Source organism: Felis catus, chromosome C2 (genome assembly GCF_018350175.1).
Source record: "Felis catus isolate Fca126 chromosome C2, F.catus_Fca126_mat1.0, whole genome shotgun sequence".
Taxonomy (NCBI): Eukaryota; Metazoa; Chordata; class Mammalia; order Carnivora; family Felidae; genus Felis; species Felis catus.
The window spans coordinates 33,037,367-33,062,347 of NC_058376.1; the positions used below are offsets into that span (position 1 = coordinate 33,037,367).

Consider the following 24,981-nt stretch of genomic DNA (forward strand, 5'->3'; position numbering starts at 1 on the left):
TTCTATTGGTGGCTGCGGAGGCCCCTGGGTCCTACTGCATCCGGCTCGAAAGTACACAGCAACACTACGCACGCAGCTTTGGAGGCGCGGAGGGGAAAATGGATTTAATTGATTCGTTACCTCTGGTATTGTAATGCCTGCTGCGATGTTTAACGGAGGGGGGGGGACCCTCACATTTAAACTCCTGTCATGTGATCTATCATTTCATATTTGCTTTTAATTGTCTGTGTAGAGTGGCTTTGAAAATACAAAGGGTTTTAAAAGAACATTTTCTGAGGAAAATTCACAGAGACTTTTGGCAGAAAAAGCCTCTTTTCTGCTACTATGCGTTATTTGGATATAAATCCAGGAAGTGTTTATAGAGTCAGATGCTTCTGCACTTGACTTATTTAAAATAACAATTTTATTCCTGAAGATGCATGCCTATTCCAAATAAAATAACTTATTAAAAGGGTAGAAGCTAAAATATGAATGTGCTGATTATAAAACATGGGATATAGTCTTTAAACGGTACTGAAAACGCATCAGTGATAATGCCATGGGCATCATTTTACAGAATAAATTCAGAAATATTTTATTTGTGAATATTCACACGGAAATATAAGTCAACGAAAAGATGTTGATAATGTCGCAAGATTTCAAGCACTTACTAGTAATTACCACATTTTCTTTTCACAGTATCTTTTTTAGCAAGCCCAATACTAATGCAAACAGACACAAGATTTAAAGTGAGGCAGGCCTGTGATGACCGGTGATTTGAAATACTGCAACATTGAGGAAAAACATTTCAGCACCTCCCCATTAAAGGTATCTACCTTAAAAGTTAGAATATTAATAGCTCAGTCTTTACATGTGAGCTTAAAGCCTTTGAGCATGGTTTCCCCTATACCTTTAATTTTGTGGAGGAAAAGAGAAATTCTCATATGAACTGAAATGACACAGTCTCCACCAAGTTCCATCTAAGATATTTGCTGCTATTGCATCTTGGGAAATAACATGATTTTTTGGTGTGTGTTTGAGATGTAAATAGTAATGTCAATTTAATTAGAAAATTATCATGGGTATAATTTATAGCTGAATGCTAAGTGATACACCGAGTAAGGTCAGCAACAACCAACTCATAAATTCACCATCCATGTGTACAGTAAATAAACGAAAACACTAAAGGCAAAAATACAGCAGAATTGAGGTCCCATTCCAAATCTAAGTGTAGCATTTGAATTTATGTAGTGTGTGTTACAATCCTTCTTCATTTCCATGACTCCTTCCCCTTCCAGCCCCTTCCCTTCCCCCATCAGTAACCCTTGACAACAGAAGTGTTACTTTGAGTCCAGGTTGCCTTTGCTGCTTTCCAGACCTAACTTAGAGATTACATTCTTGTAGGATACAGACTTAACTCTTACCTGACTGGGGTGTAAAAGAAGAAGAGTTGCCTTCAGGGTTAGAAAATCCAGTATTCTTCTGTGTGTTTCAGAATTTTTCACCAAATGTATATCTTTGAAACGCCCATGACCACTAATTTGGAGTGAAAAGACATGATCAATTGTCATTACAGCAGAGTCAATTTGCTCCATTTCTCCACTGCTATTGTGTTTCTGGAACAGCCTTTTGGAATGTCTTTTATTCAGAGTGATTACAATCACTTTAGGCTAGGTTCAGAATTTTTCCAATTACAATAAAGTTAACATAAAAGTATCAAGATATTATTATATTCAGTGTAAGACTATGAAGGACTCATTGTAAAAGGAAAAAAAAATAGAAGCTGTGATTTGGTATAGTGAGGAAAGGATAATGACCATGCAAAGTTGAATGGAGAAGACTGATAATTCAATTCTTTTTCAAACAAGTGTATTATTGGTCTTTCAGCTTCCTGCTACAAGAACACTTGACAAAATAATCATTTGCAGTCTAAGTGCAAAGTGAAAGTTGTGCATTTAATGAATATCTTTTTAGAGCCAAGAGAAGATGTGATTTTTTTTCAGTCAGAGTTTGTATAAAATTAATGCAATTTATCTATGATATAATTTAATAGAGAATTTGAATAGTGGACAAATATGATAGTGAACAAATAAAAATAAGTAAAAGCCAGCCTATTAACACATTTAGTATATGTTTGTTTGATCAATTTCACTCACTTTCTGCATTAAAGGCCAAGGCAAACATACACCAAGCCAATTAGAATCATAAATTCAACTTTTTCAGTTTTCAAGAAAAAATATATTCCATATCTCTTCAATGAGCTACTTGTGTTTATGCAAATTATGTTCATATATTAGGAGATATATATTATATAATGTATATTATATATACATACTTATAAATATTTAAAGTGTTTTACTTAGACACGGGTAAAAATATTATGAGAATATTAATATCATAATAGTTTTTCATCATTCCGAAATCTGTAGAAGTATCCTTCATCTATTCTTTACTATTTGAAGTATTCTTGGACCCCCTCATTTTGTCAGTACAGTTTTCAAGGACAATATATGCTCTATCAGAAACTGATTTCCATTATGCCCTTGGATCATGATGACAATGCCTTATTGTGGCTAATGTGAACATCTATAAAGTTGGAAAGGAAAACATACCTGGCATATCCCTGTATTCCATTACTGTAATCAATTTTCTTTCTAAATTTAAATAGGTAAACACGTAATATCATACCATTTGGTGAAACTTAATGAACCCTAATGACATTCAGTTACTATCCAAGCTATTTTTAAAATTCTCTGTGTCTTCAATAATTTTGAAATATGCATAGGTTGAAAAAGTTTTAAAGCCAGAGACATTAATCCATTTGTCTACTTTAAATAGCAAATTTATTCATGCTTGATTTTTGACAGATGAAAAGGAAATTAGCAGACATATAAATTATACTTTGAAAGTAGAAATATAAAATTAAAGATGTGGTCAAATGGGCATTTTTTCCGTTGTAAATCAGTAATGAGTAAACAGTAATATTCATACCAATTACTCATTGGGATACTATGACATATTAAATAATTCATTGAAATATCTTCCAAATACTACAGAAAGTTGCAAAAGATTACACGTAAATACATGGCTTATCAATTAGTGTGGTTGAATTACTAAGCCAGGTGAAGAAAGTGCAACTCAAAAGTTATAAATAAATCTTTAAATATAGTTAGTTTGTGGAGAAATTGGAACTCAAAATGGTGAGCTAAACTTGAACGGAAGAGATGAGAACTTCATGGTATAGTGATTTTGGTAAGATGATCACCATGAGTGGAATGCTCCTAATATTTAGAATTCTAGTAAAAATTGGCAAGGAGAAGAGGCATGGAGGAAGCTGTTTTACTGTATATCAAACAGGATTGTAAAGAAAGCAAGATAAAAGTTGACAATAAAAATGTAAAAGTGAAATACTTGGGCAAAAGATAAAAGAACAAAGAGCCAAACAAAAGAAAACGGAGTACACATCTGTTACAGAACATGGAGATTAGGGAAATAATTAATAAACAGTTTTAATTCAAAACTAAGTTCTCAAGAATATTGCTGCATATTCATCCTAGAGAATCTGTGAATAAAAACTACAAGTATTTTTGCGTAAAAGAGACAAAAATGTAAATGTGTCTACAAATGTTTATAAAATGTGACATAATGTGTAGTTACACTTAACAAAGGGATGCGGATATAAACATACAAAAATACTATGTAACCACTTTTTCCAATATGGGGCTAAACATACAATTGATTTCCTGTATGCTTATTATATCAAGGCTAACCGTCAGATCTTGTGGTTTGCCTTTCAAAAGACATGAACTGGTTATACTATTTAGAGGGAACCCTGTATACTAACCAAATTCTAAATATTTAAAAGCCAGTAGTTAGTCTATTTTAAGGACTCCTTTAGGACTTGATTACAAAGCATACTAAAACAAGCAATTATTTTAAACTATGTTTTTATTCAGAAGCCATAATTCTTAGGTGGTTAAATTCAATCAAATGTTATTTGCTTTTGTCCTAGAGCAACCTCTGCTTGTATAAAAGTAATATTAAAGTTGAGTCACTTGCTCATTTAGTGAATATTAAATCTACTTTTCATATGGTACTGTGTTGGGTACATGAAAGTAGATGAAGGTACGACAGAAATTAAGAGCAGTTATTATTTTTATGTAAAAGCAAACGAGAATATGATAGCATCATTTAGTAAGAAGGGAGAGATTGCAGAATATCAATTTTAATATTAAATAATAGTAATGTTAAATATAGTAGTTCATATTTCCTATCCTGGAGGAGAGTAACAGAAAATCTACTAACAAATAACTAATACAAATAAGTCTTTCTTCATTACTTTTAAGTAACTTGCCCTGCCATTTCTCCCAGAATGCTACATTTCTTCAGCAGTGTTTAAGTGTAATCAGCATGCACTGTGTTTAGAAGTAGAAAACTAAATTTTAAAGGTTTTTAGCTTAAATATCCATACAATACTTTGACCCAAAGAGTCACTTTTCATGTTGGTTTCTTTTCTTAGTAAATACATCTTATTCTTCAATTTTATGACTCACTTGTTAAATAATAGCTTCCCAAGATTACATAATAGATCGATGGATGGATATATAGATAAATATGGATAGATGACAGCATTAGAGAAATAATTGAATGTAGATTAAGAGTAGAGGGGCGCCTGGGTGGCGCAGTCGGTTAAGCGTCCGACTTCAGCCAGGTCATGATCTCGCAGTCCATGAGTTCGAGCCCCGCGTCGGGCTCTGAGCTGACGGCTCAGAGCCTGGAGCCTGTTTCCGATTCTGTGTCTCCCTCTCTCTCTGCCCCTCCCCCGTTCATGCCCTGTCTCTCTCTGTCCCAAAAATAAATAAACGTTGAAAAAAAAAATTTAAAAAAAAGAGTAGATGTTGGCTCTGGTATTGATGGTGGCAATGGCTATGACGATTTTGGTAATATAACTGCATTAAGTATAATGTTAAAAGAACCCTACATTTTCATAAATGTATATAATTTGAAACTGACAGCTTTTAAAATGGAACATGGGTTTTGAAGGGCAAGAAGTCCTAATAATTCTGACAGCAAGCAAATTAATATAAAAACTTAAAAGAATAAGAATAACAAATTTTTAAAATAAAGGTTGGCTCCGACTGGGTCACATAGATGGCTCAGTCCATTGAGTGGTTGAGCATCAGACTTTGAATTTGGCTCAGGTCATGATCTCATGGTTCATGAGTTCGAGTTCCACATCAGTCTCACTGCTGTCAGCATAGAACCCACGTTAGATCCTTTGTCCCTCTCTCTGCCCCTCTCCCACTCACACACACTCTCTCTCTCTTTCTCCCTTTCTCTCTCCTTTTTTTTAGGAAAAAAAAAAAAAGATTGGCTCGGACTGAAAAAAAATAGTTTGGGAAAGCCAACATTTGGAAATGTGACTTAGAGAATAAGATAAATCAGCCATACCCTAGTTAATGAATAGGTAGAAATTGGGAACTACTTGGATCCTATGTTTTCTTTAAAAAATTGAGGGGAAACATTTCCAAATTTGAAGGAGATATAATATTCATGATTAAGAAGAGATCAAACATATTAAAAATCATGAATATCTGTGTGTTATGAATATAGGTGACTTTTCTTTTTTCTGTTTTTGGTTTGTTTAATGTTTAAAAAGGCACATATACTAGTTTTTTAAAGAAATAAATTAAAAAGTAAATATTAATATGAAATCAAATAAACACATAATTCAGTTTTTCTCTTATTATTTCTGTGCCAGTCTTTTTAACCCCAGATTGCTACTTTGTCATATACAAATAAAATCTTATTATGTGATAATGCATGTATGATAGGGTTTTGTAAACTCCACATTTTAAAAATAATGCTAGGGGTGCCTGGATAGGTCAGGTGGTTGAACATCCAACTCTTGATTTCGGCTCAGGTAATAGTCTCAGGGTCGTGGGATTGAGCCCCACATCAGGCTCTGCACTGAGCATGGAGCCTGCTTAAGATTCCCTCTCTCTCCTTCTGTCCCTCTCCACTACTCTCTCTGTCTCTCTCTCTAAAATAAAAAAAAAATAAATAAATAGAATTAATGTTAATTGATATTAGAACACCTAGCTATTTTAACTTCATTCAACTATTTAGTAGCAAAAAAATGACATATCCATTTTGTCAGTTGCAAATATGACTGCCAACGCTCTCTTTAATAATTTTCGAAATATTTATTTTTGAGAAAGAGAGAGAGCGAGCAGGGGAGGTGCAGAGAGAGGGGAGACAGGGGATCCAGAGTGGGCTCAACGCTGATAGCAGCGAGTCCGATGTGGAGCTGAAACTCGTGAACCATGAGATCATCACCTGAGTTGGACACAAAGTTGGACACTCAACCTACTGAGTCACCCAAGTGCCCTTCTTTATTTAAAAAAAAAAAAAAAAACTTTTTAAGGAGATACAAAAATGTATCCCTTGTCTAAAATAAGGAAAAGGAGAGGCGCCTGAGGGCTCAGTCAGTTAAGCATCCGACTTCGGCTCAGGTCATGATTTCATGGTCTGTGAGTTCGAGCCCCACATTGGGCTCTGTGCTGACAGCTCAGAGCCTGGAGCCTGCTTCAGATTCTGTGTCTCCCTCTCTCTCTGCCCCTCCCCCACTCGTGCTCTGTCTCTCTCTCTCTCTCTGTAAAAATAAATAAACATTAAAATTTTTTTTAATAAAATAAAAAATAAAATAAAGAAAATCGACAAAAAACAGTAAATAATAAGAAATTGCCTGCACATTTTTCAAGAATGAGCTTATTAAAATATCCTGTTAACAATTAGGGACTTTTAAGGCACAGAAGAGAGGGCATGGGTTTATTAAGAAGGAGTCATATGTGGCAAAACTTATTTTTTTATATTTCTTAAGTTAGACAGCTTTTAGATCATGAGATTGATTTATAAGCAGGTTATCTTGATTCCAGATAAGCATTTGACAAGGGGTTTGTCATTTCATTGTATGCAAAGTAGAGAAAAACTGGCTGGTTGATAGTAAGTACTTGTAGCTAATTAAATAAGTGGACTTCCTGTGTTGATTAGTCAATGTTAACCTTGGGGGCACCTCAAATGTCCTGCTACAACCTTGTGTACTTGATCCTGTGAAGTGTAACATATTATCAGTGAAGAGATCTTCATCAAATACAATGCTGAAGTATAGCTGAGAGGGAGAGCCAACATCCTGAAAAACTGAATATGAAAATGGACATTCAAAATTTACAAATAGGTAAACACATAAAAGCTGAAATAGAAGATTGAGGAAAAGAGTATTTGAAAATTAAGTTGAGATCAATGAGAAATCACTTATGGGATTGAGCCAACCACAAGCTCAATACAAGCTACTGGTGTTATGTCAGAGCTAATAAAACAATCTGAAGAAAAAGAAAGAAGAAAGAAGAAAGAAAGAAAGAAAGAAAGAAAGAAAGAAAGAAAGAAAGAAGAAAGAAAGAAAGAAAGAGAAAGAAAGATGGATCAGAGAACAGTTTATAAACCATCAGTGATAGATCTAACATTAGCATAAGGAAAAAAATAGAAAAATAAAAATACTTAAACCAGGAATGGATTTTTAGAAAATATGATTGCTGACTTATATTTGTAAAGCTATCATAAAGAAGAGATAATAAGACACACACAAATGTTATTATGTCACTCTTTGACTATAAAATTCTATGGCTCTTATTTCTATAAAAAAGATATTGGCCAATAGACATTCATATACTGAATATAATATGAACTTTGAACCTACATAGTCTTCAGATTCCAGCAAGGGTTACAAAGTAATAACGTGTATTAGAACAAAGGATGTTTGTTTGAATTGAGGTGAGTCGCTGTGATCCATTGATGAGAACTTCTTAATTCCAAAGAGCATGATATGTGTAAATTATCATGTTAACTGTATCATTCAACAAAAACATGCAAAAGAAGCTAACCATATTCTTTTGCCAGAAAGTTAATGATGATGGCATGAATTATGATAAAACTCTGTAAATTCTTGGCACAAAATGATAATTCTAAGAAGATTTATTTTTAAAAAAATAAAGATAGTGTTTCACTGAGATAATTTAGGTGTACTTTGCCAAATTAAACAAATGATTTATTACTTTCTAGCCAGAATAATGGCTAATTTTTTAAATGTTAGTGTATATTTCTGCATGCACCATTTTTTTTGCATACTAGGAAGAAAACTTGTTTGAAAACTTTATTTGATAAACACATTCCATAACTATGGATGTAGAATAAACAAATTAAATTATAGTACATGGAAAAATGTAAAAGATAATCCTATATTGCACATGGCATTTTATGATATAGATATGTCCAACTGGATATTTATCACATTATTTAAGGAACTAAATGCTAAACATCTCTACTGAAACAGAATGGACTCCAAAATTTAAATTATCCCAAAGTGTCAGAACAAATTCAAGGAAGGATAAACAATATAACACACATGCTGAAATACGAGGATGCTAGACTTAACATAGGGATTGAAACTTTCATTTACAATCATAACTTGAAAATAATTAAATATATGAATCAGAAAAAGAAAACATTACTGATATGTGTAAGAATCATACATTTTTTTTTAATTTTTTTTTCAACGTTTATTTATTTTTGGGACAGAGAGAGACAGAGCATGAACGGGGGAGGGGCAGAGAGAGAGAGGGAGACACAGAATCGGAAACAGGCTCCAGGCTCCGAGCCATCAGCCCAGAGCCCGACGCGGGGCTCGAACTCACGGACCGCGAGATCGTGACCTGGCTGAAGTCGGACGCTTAACCGACTGCGCCACCCAGGCGCCCCAAGAATCATACATTTATTAAGAAAAATGAACCAAATGGTTAAAGTGAATGAAGATGGGATAAATACCATTTGTTATAAAACTGTTTATCAAAAACACAGAAGAACAGCTCACTAAGCAGAATATCTGGTGAAAAAACTTTAGAATGAGTAATATTTTAAAATTTTAGTTCACTACGTAATTTTTAAAAGTTGTTCATTTATTTATTTTGAGAGAGACAGAGAGAGAGAATCCCAAACAGTCTCCACACTGCCAAAGCATAGCCTGACATGGGGCTCAAACTCATGAAGCCGTGGAACATGACCGGAGACGAAATCAAGAATCAGACACCCAACTGATTGAGCCACCCAGGCACCCCTTTACTAAGTAATTTTTTAAAAGAATAGTTAACATATGTTACAACATGAATGGGCACATACATATGTGTTATATGACACAAATACCGTGTGTCTGTGTGTGTGTGTGTGTGAGAGAGAGAGAGAGAGAGAGAGAGTTAAAGGACACGGTACCCCTACATTGACACCTCTGTGTGTTTGAATAGCTGGAATCCTTTTGCATGGAAGGGAAGATGATTTTGCTGTGTGTAATCAAGTATATTAATGTTTGACAAATAATCAAGTGTCCCTCTCTGAAGTTCTTCTCCTTTCAAGAAGATCACACATTCCTATGTGAATAGCTATGATCAATGAAATTTTAGCAGAATTTTTAAGAAACAGCACATGACCTACTACATTTTTTGTTCCCATTACTAGATGATGGGTTGTATTTCCAACACAAGCTACTTGGTCCACCTGTGTTCCAGTGATGGTGACAAGGAATAAAGCAACATATGACTCATAAAAGGTACATTGTGTGAGTGAAAAATAAACCTTTATTATGGTAAGCACCTGAGACTTGGGGAGCTTTAGTTATTGTAGCATAATCTAGAAATCCTAACCAATATAGTATGGTATTGAAGAACTTAGCTTCTATTAATCACTTTCTGTATACAGCCATATAGTAGCTAGAAACTAGAATCTATGTTTAGGAGTTGACATGTATTGTCCCCATGGTTATATCGGCAAAAAGACAGCAACAGCTCTAAAACAAAAAGAGCCTTAAATATTAGATAGCCTTAAATCTTCTTTTAAGTCCTTTCAAAATTTGAGGTATTTGAAGTTTCCATTTACCAGTTATAGCCTTTTTAGTTAAAGGAGGATATCTTTAATAGAAACAGTAATTTAGGGGCCACAATGATCCTGCTGCCTAATTTGAGTTTATCTTGGATTTGAATTTTCAAACCAGAAGTATAGAAAGCAGAGAAGATAGAAATACATTCCATTGGTTATAAAATTCTAGTAATGTGAGAGCCATCATGTTTTGCTTTTAAATACAGGAAGAGAATCCCACAAATAATTTTATGGACTTTTACTGAATATTTACTTTAAAAGAGTCAAAGATCAAACAAAAAGAGAATTCTTGATATTAAAAATGAAATCAACCTCCTTTAAAATTCACAATTCATATGAAAACCAAATTCTTCAAATTATAGAATTATAGATTGATTAATGTCCCATTAAAAAAATCACTAAATCCAATCTGTGCAAAACAAGAGGAAATGATAGAGGTAGTATAAAGGATTGAAAACAAATTATAGAGAACCTAAAAGATAATGGATCCATATACTACAAATAGATAGAGCTCATGAATAATAAATCTTGCCAAAATATAACCATTAATTACTTTGCTTGTATTACAAAATTTAAAACACAGTGTTTATTAGACACAACCAAATAAGTAACTCATATGTCCAAAGAAAGGTAAGTGTTACTGTGAAAGTATATGTTTGATAATTGATTACAAGTTAAAACTTATAGAGAATCATGAGATCATGTGTCTCACAGAAATATAGTATGTGGGAGGGTGCTGTAAAAAATCAATAATAAATTCCATTTCAATGAAGATGATTTATGAGCTAGTATAGAACATAAATAGCACATTGCTTAAATTTGCAAATTTTGAATGACTTGCTTTTTGATTGGGCATATGCATTTTAACAGTAGCTAGGGAAATGTATGTAAATAAAAATACTCTATGACTTTGCCATGATCATCAGGGGAAGCAATGGAGAATCTCTCAGCAAATTTTGGGAACATTTTTCCACAAAGTAAGTAATATTAAGCCTATTATCAACTGTAATATTTTAAATTCCATATGCTAAATTATGTTATCTCTCGTTCAAGTTATAGAGCATTCTGAAATGAATCATTGACCCTTAAAACCAATTACTACTCTGAAATCCCACTACGATTAATAGCTTTTGGATCCATCCTGTGGTTTTCCTTAGAGGGAATTCTGCTTTACAAAGATATACTAAAACACCAAAGGAAGAACCATATTCCCATCTTCTTACATAATCCAGGAAGGATGTGGTTCATACAACATTCTACTTCAGGCTGTTTTCAACATGGTCAACATTACTATAGATCATATTCACAATAATATTTTTTCCTACATGGAAAAGGAGCTTTCTAGATCCATGTCTCCTTTCAATCTATTTTAACAAGTAGCCTACTGCACATCTCATTCTTATCAGGAGTTGTGAACTTTCCATGGAAAGCTAAATATTTCATCTGAGAACATTTCATGTTTTCTATTTGCTTCTAAAGGTGTGCATTTTATCTGGAAATCTTCATCAGATGCAACAGACCTTTAATTTAAGCAACAATTGGATATGAAATACTAGATATTATGGCCAGATACATATTTTTTTAATTTTATTTTTTTTTTTTAAAAATTTACATCCAAATTAGTCAGCATATAGCGAAACAATGATTTCAGGAGTCAATTCCTTGATGCCCCTTACCCATTTAGCCCATCCCCTCTCCCACAACCCCTCCAGCAACCCTCAGCTTGTTCTCCATATTTATGAGTCTTCTGTTTTGTCCCCCTCCCTGTTTTTATATTATTTTTGTTTCCCTTCCCTTATGTTCATCTGTTTTGTCTCTTAAAGTCCTCATATGAGTGAAGTCATGTGACTTTTGTCTTTCTCTGACTAATTTCACTTCCATGAAATTGCTTTGGTTGGAAAGCCTGAGCATATTTAGTGGGAGGGAGGGAGGTAATTGCCACAGGAAGAATTTAGGTTTGCAAAGCTAGTCCAGGACTCCGCTCTTAAGCATGGGGTATGACATTCCTTTTAGAGCTTATGTTAACTTGATGAACCCTTTGTTTTTTTAAAATTAACTATATATAGCAGTTCAATGAACACTATGGACTGCAAAAAAGGAGGAAAAGCAATCTATCCTATTAAGAAGCTTATGAGGGGCGCCTGGGTGGCGCAGTCGGTTAAGCGTCCGACTTCAGCCAGGTCACGATCTCGCGGTCCGTGAGTTCGAGCCCCGCGTCAGGCTCTGGGCTGATGGCTCAGAGCCTGGAGCCTGCTTCCGATTCTGTTTCTCCCTCTCTCTCTGCCCCTCCCCCGTTCATGCTCTGTCTCTCTCTGGCCCAAAAATAAATAAAAACGTTGAAAAAAAATTAAAAAAAAAGAAGCTTATGAAAATTGTAAAGTATACTAAAAATACCCCAGAACTACAGGGTGAATAATTAATTATATAGTTAATAAAGTGCAACCTAGGCATAAATGCTATTGGAGACAACAAAAAAGAATCATCTCTGGGAGCTGAGATTAGGCTAGGCAGAAATAAGACCAGTTAAATTTTGTTTAAAACTGCCCACAATACAGAGAAGAAATATAGATTTCTCAACGTGAGGAAAATGTGAACAAATGAAACTTCAAGAAGGAATGATAAAAATGATTAAGGGTATAACTGAAATGATTAATGGACATAGATTAAGACAGTGTCCATTTAATTTGGTAAAAAGACTAATGGGAAATTCAATCACTCGGAAGCATCTGTAGGGTAAAAAAGAGGGGAGAAGGAACAAATTTTAGGTGAGTCAAGAGAAAATAACTAGAAGTAATGGGATGAAATTGAGTCTAGGAAATTTTTGAGTGACTATCATCAGAAAGGAAGCCTTGTTAGGTCTATTAGGCTGAGGAATTGTTTCCTAAGGGACATAGTAAAAAGCCCCTTTGGTTGAGCCATTTATGTAGACCAGACAAAGAAGTGGGTAATGGTATAGGAAACAATTCTATATTCGCAAAATTATGGACATTATGATCTAATAGCTTCTCTCCTGCCAGCACAAAAAGTCTCTAATGCATATAATTCTTTGGCTTCCAGCGTTTGCATTTTCTCATTTTAGGAAAAGCTGATAGAACACTGAACAGGAACCTTAAAAATGGACTTCTTCCATGTATTACTTCAATGGATTTTGTAACTGCATCACTTTCCTGTTTTCATATCATTTACTCTATTAGTGTTGGTGAATTAAAATTCCTTTAGCAAGAAAAATATTCAAATTTATGGTCTCCGAATAAATGTTGGTTTGCAATACAAGAATCTTAGTGACACATTTCACTAGTTTGCTAACTAATTTAAAACTCAATAAAGATTACTTTTATCCCCTTGGTTTGATCATGTTTTTAAAATATAATCATTACAAAGCTGTAATGGATCTAGCATTTAAACAACTGGAAGGGTTAGTATATAAAAGTATTGCCTTTACACACTTTCCCTGAAACTGATGAGCATTACAAGGATTCTGTGATACATGTATTATAAGATTTCTTCAGAATAATTTCATTAACAACATTGTATATTATGGTGTATTCTAGTGTTTTCAATCTAATTCAAAAGGGGAGTGATCTATGCATTTGATGAACATTAACCATAAACCTTAAAAATTGATCATCTAGAATAACATAGTGCTAAATATGCTAGACAAGTAAGACTTTTTTGTCTAAATAATTAGCTACTATATTTTGTCATGAGGATTTGTTTCCTGGAGCACAGAAGGATTTACCAGGCATTAAATTATATATGAAGTAAAATGTAACTGAGCTGCTCAGGGGCATCCGAGTGGCTCAGTCAGTTAAATGTCAGACTCTTGAAATCAGTTCAGGTCATGATCTCAAAGGTCCGTGGGTGTAAGCCCCACGTCGGGTTCTGAGCTGACAGTGTGGAGCCTACTTGGGATTCTCTCTCACCCCTTCTTTCTGCCCTTCTCCTGCTTGCTGTCTTTCTCTCTCTCTCTCTCTAACTAAATACTAATAAAAAAAATTAAAAAAGTTAAAAACAGCAATAAATGAAGAACTGAGCTGCTAAAAGTAGTTGATAATACTTTAGGGTGTTAAAGATTCAGTTATATATTCTCTTATTTAATCTTCACCATTACCCTCCAAGTAAACCAGCTCAATGAAATTAAATGACTTGCATCACTCATTTGATGCCAGAAAAGGATGCTGATATCATGTCCATAGGCATTAAAACTGGTTATCTTTACACTGCATCATTTGGTCTCTCATAGTAAAATAGGCAATACATTTTTTAAAACAACCTTTTCATTTTCAGTTTGTGGGATCATCCTTCCTGAGTATGGAGCAACATGGTATAACTAATGAAACTGACTGGTAAGTCAGAAGTCTGAAATTCTACCCTTGGTTCTGTTGCTAACTGTCAGATCTTGGGTAAGTTGCTAAATTTTGTGAGTCTCCGTTTCCTCTACCACCACATATTTGGTTACGTAGAGTTTAACAATGTTATTCAACTCTAACCTCTGATCAAAAAGTATAATGGCAGTTTTCAAATCTGAAACTATTTTAGAAAACCTCTGTATCTAATTTTATCTTTGCAATTTTGTATTTAATGCTTTCTTTAGTTCTGAAAAGCTATCCACAAACTTGAAAAATTCCTCATTTGTCCAGCAAAGTAAATTAATTCACCGGATGATAGACATTAATTAATGGGTAAGTAAATAGTAATTTATAATAAACATTAAGCCATTTCTGCAAATATATTGCTAACATTTTTATTTTAAAAATCCATTTAAATTTTCAGGCTTCAGGAATGAGTAAGATCAATATCTATGTATATATTTTTGTTAGGTACTAAAAACCTGAAAGAATCAATGTCAATTTCCCATCAGCTTAGGGATTTATACTTTTCAAAGACAACAAAGTGATAGAGTTTGTATTCTTGCTCTCCTCTGCACTTCTTAGACCACTGTCAATTTCTAGACTTGGCACTTTAAGAAGACTCTGATAAACTGGGGTATTTCCAGAGAAGAATAGCTCTGGGGGTAAGGAGAGCCAAAATAACATAATATGCTTACAGTATTGAAGAAACCAAGGAAGTTTATACTGCAAAAATAGATTAAGATCATTTGTGATAGCCAACAAGGTACTTTTGTCTTTGCTATGATCAGTATCCTGAGAAAATAATGTATCAGTACAAAGAGGTGCATGATAAGGCAAAGTCAGATTTATTCTGTTTCCCTAGCATGAGGGTACAGACTTGTGCAACAGTATCTATTACACAACAATTCAATATGATATTCATATCTTAGTGAAAATAACATTTGTTTTTATTTTTAAATGAATTCATCTGAGCAAAAACTAGTGTTTCCTGGAAGAATCATAAATTTATGAAGCTGTCAGGTACTATGGTAGTCTTTGCAGATATAGCATGAAATAAACCTACAGATATCTTGCCCCCATGAGCTTGTATTCTGGTGGTGTGAGACAGATAAATAAGAAAACAGAGTGCAGGGTAACTACAGACCATGGTGATTGATGTGAAAAACACAGATGAATGACCAAGAGGAAAAAGGCATCGTACATGGGTGGACAGAGAAAACTGAAGAAGTTACGTGTAAGTGAATATCTTACATATAAAAATAAGTCAGCTATGTATAGAACGAGAAGAACTATACAACTCAGGTACGGGGATGAAAGAGGGGAAAGAGTGGATTTAGAGAGCACAGGAGAAAAATAGCAGTAACCAGGAGAGAGAACCAGGCAAGGTGAACAGATGTACATAACACGGGGGGGGGGGGGGGGGGGGGAGAGCATGGTGGTGATGGACGGATAGGTGCTTCTTATCTTATCAGAGGCAGAAAAAAAACATGAAGTATGGACTGAGTGAATTATTCCTGATATCTGTGCTGCCTTTAGATGAATGAATCTGAGAATAATATTACATCTTAGATAATTATCTCAGTAATACAGGGACTTTTGAGAAATCATTTCCTCCTACTTCTAATATTCAGTATACTCAGGGGTGCCTGGGTGGCTCAGTCAGTTGACCGTCCAACTTCGGCTCAGATCATGGTCTCACAGTTTGTGACTTCGAGCCTTGCGTCAGGCTCTCTGCTGACAGCTCAGAGCCTGGAATCTGCTTTGGATTCTCTCTCTCTCTCTCTCTCTCTCTCTCTCTCTCTCTCACTTTCTGCCCTTCCCCCACTCATGCTCTCTGTCTTTCTCTCTCTGTCTGTCTGTCTCTCAAAAATAAATAAACATTAAAAGAAATTTAAAAAATAATATCCAGTATATTCACAAAACACTGCACACAAATGTTTACAGAAACTTTATTTGTAACTGCCAAACCTTGGAACCCACCATGATGTCTTTTAGTAGGTAAAAGGATAAACTGTGATTCATCAAGAGAGGGGAATATTATTCAGCATTAAGAAGAAATGAGCTATCAGGGCACCTGGGTGGCTCAGTTGGTTAAGCGTCTGGCTCTTGGTTTCAGCTCAGATCATGATCTCACAGTTGTGATATCCAGCCCTGTATCAAGCTCTGTTCTGACAGTGCAGAGCCTGCTTGAGATTCTCTCTCTCTCTGTCCCTCCCCCATGCATGCATGCACTCTCTCAAAATAAATAAATATGCTTTTAAGAAAATTAAAAAGAAGAATGAGCTATCAAGCCATGAAAAGACATGGGAGGAAACTTAAAAATGAACATTGCTAAGTAAAAAGAAGTCAATTTGAAAAGGCTACATATTGTATGATTTCAACTATCTGACATTCTGGAAGAGACAAAAGAGTGGGGACAGTAAACAGACCAATGGTTGTCAGGGGTTGGGGAGTTGGGGAAGAGAGAGATGAATAGACAGAGCATAGAGAATTTTTAGGACAGTGAAACTGTATGATCTTACAGTGGTGGCTGCATATCGTTAAATATTTATCAAAACCCATAGACTATAAAACACCAGTAGTGAACCATAAGGTAAACTACAGACTTGGGGTAATTACAGTGTGTCCGTATAGGCTGCCGACTGTAACAAATGTACTACTCTGGTGGGGGATGTTGAGTATGCAGAAGGTTACACAGCTGTGGGAGCCAGGACTATGTGGGAAATCTCTGTGCCTTCCTCTCGATTTTGCTGTGAACCTAAAACTGCTCTAAAAATGTAAAGTTTTAAAAAATAAATTATCATAATTTACTTAATTCAATCCTCAAATAATAACATTTAAATATGTGAGAGGCTATGACTGGCATAAGTCTCGACCATTCACTCATCCGTTCACTCATTCGTTCAACATCTATTGAGCATTTCTTATGTGCCAGGAAATCTTCTAAGCAAAGGGAATAAAATAAGCACAACTGCATTTCTTCAGCAAGCTTGTATTCTAGTGGAAGAGACATTCAATAGCAAGATCAATGTTATATAGCTGTGGTAGCCATTTTCATATTTGATTCAGATTAATTTTCTGCCTTTCTCTGCCATGCTCTGCAAATCAGGTAATCACATCCTCAGGGCTTCCTTAATCTCAGAATTCCAGGTAACTTTTTCCAATTGGAAACATTTATGGAATACTGGAGACTGTGAGGAGAGGAAAAAACAGTATTTCATGCATCTTTCCACTTTGGGGGGATTCTCTCACAGCAGCTGTGTCTTCTACTGCCTCCAAATCTGTAGCTCCTGTTTGACAGCCCCTCAGAGAAATGCAAATTAAATGTAAATTAAAGGAATAATGAGATCCCATTTCACATTCAGATTGACAAAAATTTAATAATCGGACAAAACCAAATGCTATCATGGATGAGAAACCATGAGATGATTTGTACTCTTTTGGTGGGGGTTAAACTTGGTGAAAACATTCTGAAAAACAAATCTGAATTTTATAGACAAGATGAAGATAAACAAATCTTACTATGCATCAGTTCTAATTACACACTCTAAAGATACATTTGCACATGTGAACCAAGAGAAATATACAGGCATGTCCCTAGCAGTACCGATTTCTTATAATAGAAAAACAATCTGCAATCACCCTAATAAGCATTTTTTAAAAAGAATAAATGCATGAATAAATGAATTTTGTTCATATACATTCATGAAATATTGTATCAAAATATAAATTAATGAATTAGAGATTTTAACATTAACATGGATAAAATTTTTAAGTGCACTTTGAATGAAGGAAACCAATCATAATATATCACAGAATACATACATGCACACACATACAGTCTAATTCCATCCATATAATGTTTAATAAGTGAACAACTAAATATTTTACAGAATTATATAATTAAAGAGCAATGTAAACTACATATTTAAAAAAAACACAAGACAATGGTAAAAAGAAAACAAATGGTAGAATTTGGTTTGGGAGGGTGAAGACAGAAGAGGAATTTAATGATGGGCTCTCTGGCATTTACAAAGTAGTTGGTGATCTTCTCTCTCTAAGATGATTAATGGGTACCTGAATGTTTATCTTTGCTATTCTTTCTCTCTTACTTATATCTTACCTAAATATTATTTTATATTTTTGTATTTCTTCATAATTAACTAAAGCAGAGCTTTATTATTATTAGTGCCATGATATTATAATCAGTATTCATGATAATGGTTATGAATGATACTATATGGTACATGAAACACATTTCAGAAATATAAGAAGAAATATATACAGTATATAGGCAATGCACAAGTTGGATATACCAGAGGCTGACGAACCATGGAAGCCACCTAGGAGAGGAAATACTAATTATCATGGACATTTCTCTGTTCTGTCATCCTCATGGAAAGCGGTTATTATTGGTTAAAGAATTCCACTTGTCCGTTTATCGTTAAGTAGACCCATATATACACAGAAGGACTTTGGATAAGGATGAATATCACAATCACAAGTTATTTTCCTGAAAGGATTCATTTTTTTTCCCAAACAGAATTACAAATAAACAATTTTTGTAAGGGTTTGAATCCCCAGGGAATACATCAATAAGATGAATCCACTTGTTATCACATATGTCTGCTTTTACAATGCAATGTATTCCTGTAAACCACACCTTCAGCTACATTTTCTTTGACATAAAATGGACAGTCCACTAATATTAACTTACATGTTTCAAGACATTTTGGCATTACTGACAAAATAATAAAAAAAAAACATATGTCAACTTTGACTTACTTGACCTTTGCTAAATATTGGCTTCTTTGCTATGAAAGCATGCATTTAGAGAGAATAGCAACTCTTTGAAGGCAAAACCTTCCCCAACACCAGAGAAGATGAAATTTCTCTATTCTATACCATTTGCCCCAACCAAAGTATTCGTCGTTAGAATCTAGAACTTACCCACATGTGCACGGAGGATGCCAAAACCGTAGCATATCCAAGTGTAAGCAGGGTAAAAGGTCTGACTTGGCAGAACCATCAAAGTTAGCTCTCTGGGAAACTTAATTATGGACGGGGATGTAATGATCTGGTGTAGGCAACATGTGTCACAGTTAAAGTCAAGAGGACAAGCTTGACACAGGAAAGGAAAGACAGGTGGAGAAAAAGAAAGCTTCACATAAAAAGTGACAAAATGAAATTAGGTGAGTACCTGGGAAGTTTCCCTGAGAATGCTCACCTTTACCTCTGTGGAACTTAAAATAGCGCCAGGTTTTGACTTGTTCCTTTACTGATGTTCATCTTGATTGTTTAATTAAGGTTGTGCCTGCCAGGCTTCTCAACTGTAAAGTTACTTCTTTCTCTTTTGTAAATAATAGGATTTTGTTAGGAGATAGTTTGAAATTATGTAAATAATTACAGATGTCAACATGAATGTGTACAAGCATGTCTCTATGATTCTTTGAGTATTTCCTTGCTTCTGGGAAATAAGATCTGTTAGTCTGATCTTACATGTTCCTTGTCCCAGCCATAAAAATCAATCTTTTCTTCAAAGAGGCTCCCATTCTCACGTAATGCATGCATAAAGGTAGATGTTTGTGTGATCCTCTGTGTGTAAATATATATATAGAGAGAAATGAATCCTCTTGTATGGAACAAATCTCCCTTAATTTCTACTGCCCTACCCCCCATCTCTGCAGATGCTGTCCTCACCTTGAGAGTTTTCTGACACCCCACACCAGACCACAGTGCCATACACAAGTCCTGATGGACCCCAACACGCTGTGTCCAAATAATCATATTAATTCATTCAGAAATCCTCACATTTTATATTACGTATAAAAGATGCTTCTCACCTGAATTGATTGCCTAGGGGGTGGTATAAAACCCAGGAGAGGTATTTTCAGACTATCATCTAGGTTTCATTATCTTCCTGACTGTTAGGTTTTTCATATTCTTAGAAGGACCAAACTTCCTGTGCAGGATTATGATCTCTGCCAAGCTGAGGGAACATGTGCTTTCTTTTATTGGTTGCAGATGACTGACTTCATAAGGAAGTATTGGGAAAGGGCTTGCAAACTTCCAATTACCAGATATGAAAACTCTTATGAATGTAAGTTTTCATAGTTTCCTTTAAACTAGGGAGTCTTACTCATTTCCCTCACTGAATGGATTAGTACACGCTGTGGGAATCTTATAGTCAAATCGGCAAGAAAGAAAATGGAAGAAGGGAAGCCGAATTGCATCTTCTGTGATGAAGGTATTTAATGCTTAAAGGGGTTTTTTTTCCTTGTATTTGAAGGATGGAGAGGAAATAATGAAGTGGAAGTAAGAAAACTATCAATTTTAACATTTTTAGGCTCAGGGATATTTTAGGGCTTCTAGAAGTCAATATGCTTATTTTGTAAAATTGTATTTTGATTCATTAAATGTTGAAGCTCATCGTGGAAGTTACCAGCCCATGCACAAGGAAATTATGGGAGAAGGGAGTACAAATCATTATCAAGGCCATAAATTAAGAGAGGTTATTCAGGCTGTGTGGGATAGCAGTCCACGGAAATGCAAAATCTCTTTAAGAGACACATCAGAAATCATATTTTATCTTGGCATCGCAAAGACCTCATTTGACTGACACATAATGGGCATAGTGTAATAGTAACTGACTGTAATGGTCATACTATCGCTAATGGGAATCTCTGGCACGTTGTGAAATGGGCAAGATTCATCCATATATGTACCACAGTGAATATATGAGTGGAAGTATTTTCAGTCATAGAATTCAGTGACATGGCCCACAATGACCATGGACCTTGCAGCACTGGATAATGTTAGTTAAGTTCTCTACATTGTGGTGGGCCCTTAACTTCCTGTGGGGGTGTGTGTTTGTGTGTGTGCACGCACGTGTGTGTTTATGACCCTTAGCTACCTAGCACACATCCTCGTAGAGTCATAGCCACCAATGTCAAGGATATTCCAATGAGCATATCTGGCATGAGCCACAGTGGTTGGAAGGAAATATGTCATAGCATTGCTTCAGAAAAAAAATTCAACTTATACATAGGCAAAGCCACATATCCCTTAGATAAGTGTTATCCTTCCGGTCTGGGTATAGCATTAAACTTTTAGTATAAAAATACTCATAGGTTAAATTACCAGAGTTTAACTAAAGTTAAAAATCAAATCACTCTTTACCTCCTACTTATTCTTTGCTGCTGCACTATTCCCATATCTTCTAGTCCCACTGTCCAGAGGTAGCAGAAACATGTTTCAACTTGCTTCTATATGGTAGAATAGAATTTCTTTCTTTCCTTGTTTTTTTTTTCTTTCATTGTCAAGTTAACCAGCATATAGTGTAGTCTTGGTTTCAGGGCTAGAAAAGGATTTCTAATGATGAGGATATATGTCAGTGTCCATTTTCAAGTGACTTTTAGTTTCTAAACAAGCCTGGTTATCAGAAGACACTGAATAAAAAAGAAACACTACAAAACTAAATCCCACTGATAATGAGAATCTTATTTTAGATAACTCCATCCTGATATGGAAGAGTATATTTGCTCAGTGCTAATGACAAAAAGAGAGAGGAACAGAAATCATAAAACCTTGCTTTAGTAGAAAATAAATGTTTTCTCATTTAGTTGATAAGCAGGAAAAATAAAAAGAATACAATTATACTATTTTTAAAATTTTTATTGAGCTTCTTTCTAATGAGTTATTTAGTATCTTTGAGATATGTTTGATTTTTCACCTGAATTAATTTGAATAATTGCATTAGATGATGATCCTTAGGTAAGCATTCCATTCACTCATCCATTCATCCATTTATTCAACAATTATTCATTAAGCTGTTCTTTGAATTTTTCCTCTTTATATTTCTTCTCATCCTATATTGTAGACCATTCAGAAAGATTGAAAAAAGTTAGGAAGTTGTATGTCTTGCAGACCATGGGTTTTAGTTCAAACATTTCCTTATTTAAGAATGAATAGTTCCGAAAAAGAAATAGTAGCTTTATTACAATCGATCTCCTGAGCTGTTTTTGGGTCTGGGCCCATTGCTCTCCTGGGAGAGAATTTTGGCCTGTGGCTCTGCTGAGTTACTGGAAACTGTGATTATAGATGTGAGGCTGTCATTCTGTTCTAGGAGCTGACTTTAGAGCCAAGAAGATTAACTGGTGCCAGAATGAGAAATAAAATTCAAGAACCTTAAAGAAACTCTATAGAGTTACCTGGGATAAAAAGAAAAGTTATTAAACCTCTTTTTTAGGTTCAAGATACAATCGAACCTGCCTTCTCATGCTAGCATCTCCTCTTTTTTATTTACATTACATGATTTTTAAAAAAATTGTAATGTTTATTTTTGAGAGAGAGAGAGAGAGAGACCAAGCATGAGCAGGGGAGGTACAGAAAGAGAGGGAGACACAGAATCCAAAGCAGGTTCCAGGCTCTGAGCTGTCAGCACAGAGCCTGATGTGGGGGCTTGAGCTCATGAACTGTGAGGTAGTGACCTGAGCCGAAGTTGGATGCCCAACCAACTGAGCCACCCAGGCAGCCCCTACATAAGATGAATTTTAAAAAGAAATTAAATAAGGACAAAAAAATTAAAGTAGATGAATGGCAAGAATATTTTTCCATGCAGAATTACAAATGCAAAAAAGAAACGCTCTAAAGATCCAGTTAAACTTTCACATAAATGAAATCATCTTAACTACATGACTAGAGGAAGCCCTGTGTCTCTGTGTTAAAAAGCCTCAGACCTTCATTCTGGGAGAGCACAGGAGACAGGATGAGGGTTTTCTATTCCTATTAGAACTCTGAGAATTTTAAGCCACAGGCAAGAATTTTTAGCCTACCACTAACTCATTTGGTCTGTATGTTCATATGGTAGTTTACCCCTATGGGTGATGAATGTGCCACAATTTTTTCTGTGGGTGACTTTAGAATCAATAGTTAAATAAAATGAAATGGAATTATAGTAGTCCCACCTAGTCCATGAAGGATATGTCCCAAGACTCTGGTTGGATGCCCCAAACCGCGGATATTACCAAACCCTATGTGTACTGCGTTTTTTCCTATACATACCTACTTACGATAAAGCTTAATTTACAAATTAGGCACAGAAAGATATTAACAACAATAATTAATTATAAGATAGAATATTTAAAATAGTATACTGTAATGAAAGTTATATTAATGTGATCTTTCTTTCAAAATATCAAATTTTACTGTATTCACCCCTCTTCTTACGATGTTGTGAGATGATAAAATGCCCAGTGATGAGACGAAGTGAGATGAATGACATAGGCTTTGTGACCTAGCATTAGGCTACAATTGACGTCTGATGATAAGTCAAAAGAAAAACCATCTGCTTCCAGATCACGATTGACCACGAATGACTGAAACTGTGGAAAGCAAAACCTTGCATAAGGAGGGAACCATTGGAACTGTCTACAGACTTTCAAAGAGCAGATTCATGAAAATGGCACACCGTTTATTAGCTCTTGTAAGATGATGTTTGTTTTAATAATTTTGGAATGGGAATGTATTGGAGATGTTGATAAATGCATAGCAGGGTTCAGATGAAAAAAATGAGTCATGGTGTTTGAGAGAAGCTCTCTTTTAGTTGTAAAGTCCTCTAGTCTCAGAATCCTGGTTTTCTTTCTACACAACTCATAATTTTCTATCTGCATGTATATACTTCTATATCATCCAAAGTTTCATTATAGCTGTCCACTTTCAACTTTGTCCCAACTCTCAATTCTTTTATTCTCTTTGGCTATCTTGTTTGAGCTGAAATTCTTCTATTCATTGCCTTCTCACCATCCAGCTTCCTTCATCCTGGTTTGGAGGGCTCTCTCCATAATCTACATATTACTACAGTACATATTACTGTAATAGATTAATGCTTTACCCATGAAGGATATGGGCATACTTACCTTGAAGATTAATAATAAAAATGTAAGAATTGAAACCTACATAGCTTATACTCAGAAATGACGATCCAGGCTACTTATAATTAAGGAGACGTACTATTTGCATACTAGCTATGTGGACTATTTAAACTAATCTCAGTATTCTTTATAATTACGGTTAAAATTGAGAAATCAGGTATAAAAAATAATAGTTCTGAACTAATACATTTTTCAGGGAATTTCAAAATTGATGTCAAGAACAATGAATGGTGTTAAATGTTGATTCATTTTCATAATAGACTTACATTTATTGAGTATCCCAAATAATTCATAATTAGATGAAGCATAGCTTATTTTTAAAAATAATCACTCTCACAAATAATCAAACTATTAATTTATCTCTGATGTTAAAAATTTATTTCTGAAAATGTCTTAATGATCTGGATATGTAAACAAAATTATAATTATTCTGTAATTCTAAAGCTATTTGCTTTAACCTCTTCAGTAACAGTTGGTATTTTCCAGGAAATCTAAAGGACACATGCTTTTCTGGATTTCTTCCAAAGCAGTACATTAAATGACCTTGATTGTGCTTAGAATTTCAATTTGAAACCCCTAAGCTTGGATGTGAATTCCAGTTTGAGGTTTTCGTGGACTTTCTACTGAGGCAATATGTGTAAAAACACAAAACAAATTGTGGCAAAATAAGCCTCTAAATGACATTTGAAGAGAGTTGAAAAAATAAAATAAAAAATTGGACATTCGGTAACATGATT

At 34.7% G+C, this 24,981-nt stretch overlaps 1 long non-coding RNA gene across 1 annotated transcript; it reads left to right on the forward strand.

Annotated features, from left to right (window-relative positions):
* Positions 1 to 29: 29 nt before the first annotated feature.
* On the forward strand, positions 30 to 24,981 carry LOC109503379. The gene is made up of 6 exons (XR_002735835.2): positions 30 to 125; positions 679 to 807; positions 9,544 to 9,634; positions 14,248 to 14,306; positions 14,555 to 14,642; positions 23,669 to 24,981. It is a non-coding gene; the product is annotated as an uncharacterized LOC109503379 (long non-coding RNA).